We start from the raw sequence: 7,999 nt of genomic DNA on the forward strand, positions 1-7,999 counted from the left end.
CTCTGCTCCTACTCGGGAGGAGGGGCACTGAGTGAGAAGGTGGTGGGGTGGGATGAGGTAGGATGTGAGGGGAAACCACAGAAAAGACTACAATTCCCATCATGCCTTGCACGACTTTTTTTTTTTTTTTTTTTTTTTTGGTAGAGGGGTAGGGATATAGATGGAAGTCCTTGCCTTGTCTGGGTTCCCAGATGACTTTAGTTCGGAGCTGGTTTCCCAGAATACTGGGGGTCACAAATCTCTCTTTCTTCACCCCGTCTCGTCCCCTATCCTCCTTCCGTCACGCACCCCTCTCATGGTTGAGCGCTTTCTTTTCTGCCATATGCTACTTTGGCACTGGCCAGAGCTGAGCACCCAGACCCGAAAGCAGGGAACCACGTTTCCAGAAGCGTTTGGTTGCTAGGGGCTGAGTTCTTGGTTGCTACAAGTTAGATCTTGGTTGCTAAGAGCTGGGGTCTTCGTTGCTAGGAGCTAGGAGTCATGTTACTAGGGGACCGAAGCAGCTTCCCTCCTTCCCCTATTCTCTTCTCCAGATGAGTGCACCCCCTCCCCTCAATCTTCGGCTCCCATCATGATCAAAGCCCCTTTGCACCCTCTTCTACCTGGACGCTTGAGCGAGGATGCTGCGGCTGACAGGCTGCCTCCTACCCCGGGAGCTGGGATGGGCAAGACAGGGCCCAGAAGCCAAACTCTGCAGGCTCAGAGACTTGGGCTCTCAGGCTTTTGGAGAACAACAGCTCTGTTGTTGGGGAGCTGCCCCCATTACACACGGAGGCAAACAGCCGCAAAAGCGCGTGACTCTGAGTCAGGGGGCTGGCTGCCGGACAATCGACAAAAGGAGAGCTGCTCCCCGGGGAAAGGGGAGAAGTGACGGAGGGGGAGAAGGTCGTGAGCAGAAACTCTATACGAAAGAGCAACTGTCAACAGCTGGCCCGGAGCCCTGCCGCAGTCCTGCACCCGAGGGACAGACATCCGAGTGGGAGGGGAGAAAGTCAGGCGGCAGACCGAGAAATGAGCTGCGTGTAGCTTCGCTCAAGAAGGAGCAAATATACAATCAATGGCAACAACAGGTGGAAGATGCGAAAAGGCAGATTTTAGCTTAATATAAGGGAAAATCTCCTACCCATGAGAGCTTCCAAAAAGGGATTGACTTCCTTAGGTTGTTACTGTACTCCCACCACTGGGGGTCATCAGCATCCCTAACAAACATTTATTAAGCACCTACTATATGCTATATATGTACTATATGCACAGAATAACGCAAAAACGCAAAAAATAAGTTCCCGACCCAAGGAGCTAGAAATCTAATGAGCCTTCAACCGAATCCACACTCAGTACCCACAGTTCTCCCTGGGTGCAGATAGCTTTCTTCATCACAAGATCATGGAACTGGCCCGAATGTTGAAAAGAGTCACATCAATCTATTAATCATCTCATATTCTTCTTGTTGCTGTGTACTATGTACTCTCGGTTCTACTCACTTCATTTAGCATCAACCCATGTCAGTCTCTCCAGGACACTCTGAAATCATCCTGCTGACGTTTCTTATAGCCCAATAATATTCCATAACATTCACATACCATAATTTATTCAGCCATTCTCCATGATAGGCATCCACTCAGTTTCCAGTTTCTGGCCACTACAAAAAGGGCCGTCACAAACATTTTTGCACATGTGGGTCCTTTTCCCTCTTTTATGATCTCTTTAGGATACAAACCAAGTAGAGACACGTTTGGATCAAAGGGTATGCACAGTTTGATAACCCTTTGGGCATAGTTCCAAATTGCTCTCCGGAATGGTTGGATCATTTCACAACTCCACCAACAATGTATTAGTGTCCCAGTTTTCCTACATTTCCTCCAATATTCATCATTATCTTAGCCATCTTAGCCAATCTGACAGGTGTGCAGTGGTACTTCAGAGTTATCTTAATGTGCATTTCTCTAATCAATAGTGATCTAGAGCATTTTTTTTCATACGACTAGAAATTTAATTTCTTCATCTGAAAATTGTTCATATCATTAAGGATATTTCTGAGGGGCATTGGGGTTCTTCTAACACGTTTATCTTGAGCCTCCATTCCAGTGGGTTCTCCCTAATGACAATGGCCAGTTAGTATTTCTTTTATATCATTACTTGACCCAATGATGAATGTCCAATATTATTTAACTAATTAATATCAAATAGCTTTTTAAAATTATTACTTTAAAACTGCCTGTGAACTCCTAAAATAGAAGAAATCTAGCTCCAAAAGGGAAACCTGGAATGAGTCTAATCATAGTTTACAGAGATTATAACTGCATTTATTGACTGAGAAGAAGCAGTTTGCAAACTGGAGCAATGAGACAAGGTTCTTACCTGCTTAAAGGGAAATGGGAAAGGGCAAGGCATTTATACATATTTGAGTTATTTAAGACTTTTTGAAGTAAGACTAAGTCCAGACCATGGGAGAAACAGAACACATTAGGAAATTGTGCAAGAAGTGGGAATCTAGGGAGAAGATTTCTATAAATACACAAATCAGAAAGCAAGATGTTTGTTGCTCTTTAGATAATTCAGAAACCCAGATGCTTATCTTTTTCTCTGACTTTGGCAAGACTTGGTTCAATAATAGTAGGCATCTCTGAGTTCAGCTAAAGTTTTCTTCACAAAGGATCACTGGTATGTCAAGCTGTTCAGAAGTTTTGATTGGAAAGTTGTGCTACTTCATTGTCTGGTTCCCCTGTGAAAAAGGAAGTTCTGGTATATTTAATCAGTTAGTACAAACATCACAGAACTCGTGTTTACAAAAGGGATCTTTACTAAAATGAAATAGCAAAAATAGAAGTACAAAGCACCCCCCTCCAATTGGGGGCACACATTCTAATATACTACCTTAGTTCCTGGAGAGAGTGGGATCACACTTAAAGCAGTTGCTGTAGAACACTTTTGAAGAACACTTTTGAATACCACAAAGCCAACTGATAAATTTAGATGCATCATGAAATGATGCTCTGCTGCTCTACTGGGTCAAGTAGTTCATCTGGTGTTTTGCTCCTCAGTGGCCTCAATTGTCCTGAAAACTCCACTATGGACTTCAATTCCTGGACCTCTGATGGTTACTTTTCTGACTTTTAAGAAGCTCATGAGATTGCAGCCATTTCCAATATAGCTTTTCCTAGGATGGGAAAAGAGATAACAGAGAAGCAACAGTGGGGGCTCTGTGCATCATATTGACCAGTGTGATAAGAGTAGGCTGCAAGCAATAACAGCAGAGTCCTATGATGCAGATTGATGAGAGCTTATTTTCCTTGCTGGATGCTGATTAAGGAAAGGGATTCAGTTCCCTAATAGGCACTTCTCTCCTCACACTTTTGTAGGTGTTAACTTTCACCTTCCCTATTTCAAGTTTTTCAGCATCTTTTTAGGTATTGCCTGTTCCCATTAGAATGTAAGCTCTCTTTGAGGGCAGGGATTTATTTTTCTTTCTGCTTGTATTTGTATTCTGAACTCAGCACCAAATATGGCCCATCATAAGCACTTATTATGTTTATTAACTTGACTGCTCATTTCTTCCTCAGGAGTCAACCAAAATGTTGCAGTACGTAGACAAGAAATACTCATGGAATTTGTGTGTGCTCCAAATGTAGAACAGGGCCCTTGATTATGTAGATTCACAAAATATCCATGTGGTCCCAAGACTGAGGCTTCACTTGCCAATCCCTGTTATATATACATTCATTCTGATTATCTTATTTGAGGCTTCTCATCATTCTAAACTTGAGAACTCTTTGGATCTGACTTCTATCACAATAAGAGAGAGACAGAGACAGGGTAGAGAGACATAGAGAGAAACAACATATATGTGTGTGTATGTGTGTGTATGGAGAGAGAGAGCGATACATACAGAGAGAGTGAGAAAGAGAGACAGACAGACAAAAAGAGGCAGAGACAGAAACATGACATAGTCAGAGACACATACACAGGGAGTGAGAGAGACGTAAAGAGGGAATTAGAATAGAAAGAGAAACAGGATATACATAGAGACAGACACATATAGAGGAGTGAGAGAGAGAGATAGACAAAGAGAAATAGGATAGAGATAGAAACAAGATATCTATCTATATATGTGTGTGTGTACATAATATATATATATACATACATACATACACACATAGGGCATGAGAGACAGACAGACAGAGATAGGATAGAAATAGTAAGAAACTGGATATAATTGTATCTAGGATATACTATAACACATTTAACATGTATGGGATTGCCTGTCATCTAGGGGAGGGGGTAGAGGGAAGGAGGGGAAAATTCGGAACAGAAGTGAGTACAAGAGATAATGTTGTAAAAAAATTACCCATGCATAGGTACTGTCAATAAAAATTATAATTATAAAATTAATTTTAAAAATTAAAAAAAAGAAACTGGATATATATATATACACACACAGAGGGCATGAACGACAGAGACAGAAACAGAGACAGAGAGCCTGAGAGAGATACAGAGAAATAGAAACAGAAATTTTATTAGGTCAATGAGAAGTAGTCATGGGGCTTCAATGTCTATGTGTTCTCATCAATGTAGATATTGATTGTAGACATCCTCATCTGATGTGATCTCTGCCTCTTTTTCCATAGAGCTTCCTTCACCAAATATCTTCCCAGTGGGCTGGAGGCCTTCCTCTGGTTCTTTTAACTGTAGATACCACTGCAGTAAGCAGGCTGTCTCCCTATTATCCCTTGCTCTCCCAACAAAGCCTACTTCTGTTGAAGTCATATGGGTCTTTAAAGAGATCTTTTCCAGCACTTTTCATATGTGAATCTTCATTGATAATATGCTTTAGTCTATGAATGTCTACCATGTTTCTTTCAGATGATTCTCAATTCTGTTCTTCTGAAATTGCGATATTTTTGACCTGCAGTCATTTAGCATGGCATTTATTATTATCATTATTATTAAAAACCAGTCTTTATTCATAAAAGGAAAATGACAAATACTGTTGGGGGGGGTGGGAAAAATAGGTACACTAATGGAGAATAATTTGGAAGTAGGCCCAAAGGGATATAAAACTTTGACCCAGAAATGTCTCTACTAAGTCTACATCCCAAGGTGATCAATACAAAAGGAAAAGGTCCTATATGTCCAAAAATATAGTAGCTGCTTTTTTTTCTTTTTGTGATGGCAAAGTGTTAGAAACTGAGGGGATGTCTATCAGTTGGAAATAGCTGAACAAGTTATGATATATGTACATAATGGATTAATACTATGCTGTAAGAAATGTTGAAGGGGATGGTTTCAGAAAAACCTGAGAAGACCTATATGAACTGATGTAATGAGCAGAACCAAGAACATAATCTACACAGTAATATCAGTATTGTAAAAATTATCAGCTATGAAAGACTTGGGAACTCTTGACCAGTAAAATAATCCACCACAATTCCAAAGGACTCATAATGTAAAATGCTCTCCACCTTCCAGTTAAAGAAGCAATAGTCTCATAGTTGAGATTGAAAAGCATTTTGGGATTTCTTTCCTGAGGTGATCAGTGGATTCTTTCAATGCCTATTTTGGCATCTATTCCAGGATATCAGGGAAGTTTTCCTTGAGAATTTCTTGAAAAATGCTATCCAGGTCTGTCTTTTGATTATGACTTTAGGTAGTCCAATGATTGTGATATTGTCTCTCCTGGATCTATTTTCCAGGTCAGTTGTTTTCGTAATGAAATATTTTATATTTACTTCAAAATTTTTCATCTTTTTGAATATGATTCTTGATGTCTCAGAGAGTCATTAGCCCAGTGCTAACCTTTAAAAAGTTTTTTGTTTTTTTTACCCTCAGTTAGCTTTTGTATCTTCTTTTCTATTTGGCCATTTGTATTTTTTAAGGAGTTATTTCTTTAGTGAATTTTTGTATATCCTTTTCCATTTTTCCATTTTTCATTTGACCCACTCTAATATTTCTTTTTTCAAGCTATTAACTCTTTTTTTCATTATTCTTTTGCATCACTCTCATTTCTTTTTCCACTTTTTCTTCTACCTCTGTTATATGATTTTTAAGCTCCTTTTTGAGCTCTGAGTTCTTTCTGGGATTGAGACCACTTCCAGTTTTTGTTTAGGTTTTGTCCATAGGTGTTTTGACATTACTGTTCTCTTCTGAGTTTGTGGGAGTTTTTTTGGTGCTTTTGTTCATCATTTTTGGCCTTTTCACTTTCTTTTAAATTTAAGCTCTGCTTCTGGGATGGAAGGAGTACTTCTCAGACATCTTTTCCCAGGAGCTGTAGACTCTGGCTTTTTTCTGGGACTACACTGATGCTGCTCTGAGGCTTATGGGAGAACCTCCCTGTCTGATGCTGTGATAAGAGGGTGGGGTCAAGAATAGCTAGGCCTTAGATGTTGGTAGCTTATAAATGCTGATGCTGAGATTGGGTCCTAATGTTGGTGGTTGGTACATGCTGAAACTGTTAGGCTGTTTCTGTATTTCTCTGGAATCCTACACTGAAGCATGGCTGTCCATCCCTTGGAGGCCGCCTGTTTCCCTGGCTATGTTGAGACATGGGGAGAATTCTGGTGTTGATGTTTGTCTACTCAGTCACATTGGGGCTTAAGATCTCCCACTGGTTTGTTGATCTGGGGTTTGCTGCTGGCTTACTGGGATATTTCCTGTTCTGGAATGTGCCCCGCTATTTTTTTTTTTCCTGAGGCAGTTGGGGTTAAGTGACTTGCCCAGGATCACACAGCTAGGAAGTATCTGACATCAGATTTGAACTCAGGTCTTCCTGACTTCAGGGCTGGTGCTCTACCCACAGCTACCCTGTGCTCTGCTTTTTGCCTGAGTAAGATATCTTCCCTGCTGATTTTCCAAGTTTCTTAGGCTAAAAGATTGTTTCATCCCATCTTTTTTCTGGTTCCAGGATATGTTTGGGGGTGCTATTTTATGGTTGTTTGGAAGTGAATATGAGAGAGTTACAGCAATTTAGCGTAGCCATCTTGGCTACTGGAGGTCTGTACAGATTGAAACTTAATTTTTGATCCTTTATTTCTTGGTTGATTTTTTTTTTGGAACATAGCTAATGCAGAAATATATTTTGTATGGCTTCATATGCATAATGGGTGTTATATATCTTGCTTTCTCAATAGGTGGGGGAAAAGATGGAGGGAGAAAAAGAATTTTAACTGAAAATAAAAATAATAACTTTTAAAATTGTCTACTGATATATTTTTTAATATCACTTACATTTTCCCTTAACTCTTCCCATTCTATTCTACCAGAAGACCATCCCTTATAAGAAAGAATTATTTTAAGAGAAAGAAGGCGAAAACTGGAAAACTAATAAAAAAAAAATCTGATGTTATTTGTAATGTTCCACCTGGGAGAATCTCCATCTCTTCAAAAGAGGAAGAAAATGACATCTCATATCTTTTCTTTGGGATCAAATGTGCTTTTTTATAATTTTGTAATGTACAGTTTTATTCCTTTTAAATAGTATTTCATTTTTTCCAGTTACGTGTAAAGACAATTTTTAACATTAATTTTTAAAATAAAATTTTGAGTTCTAAATTTTTTTCACTTTCTTCCTTCCCTCCTTCATCCCTAAGATGATAAGCAATTCAATGTAGGTCATACATGTGCAATCACATAAAATATATTTCCATATTAGTCATGTTGTAAAAAAATAAATGAAACAAAAGGAGAAAAAAACTACCAAAAAAAAATAAAGTGGAGATACTCTCGACATGGATAGCATTATAAGTCTTTGGAATTGTCTTGGATCATTGTACTGCTAAGAGCTGAGTCAATCATAGTTGATCATTATACAAGTAATATACAATATTGTTTTTAAGTTGTTCTTTCCATTTATATTGCTATAGATATTGTAGATAATATAGATTACTGCATTTTGCATCAGTTCATATAAAGTCTTTCCATGTTTGTATTCATCATCTTTGTCATTTTTTAATTACAGTAATATTCCACTATATTCATGGAGCACAGTTTGTTTAGCATTTCCCCA

The sequence above is a fragment of the Sminthopsis crassicaudata genome, chromosome 1, assembly GCF_048593235.1.
Source record: "Sminthopsis crassicaudata isolate SCR6 chromosome 1, ASM4859323v1, whole genome shotgun sequence".
Taxonomy (NCBI): Eukaryota; Metazoa; Chordata; class Mammalia; order Dasyuromorphia; family Dasyuridae; genus Sminthopsis; species Sminthopsis crassicaudata.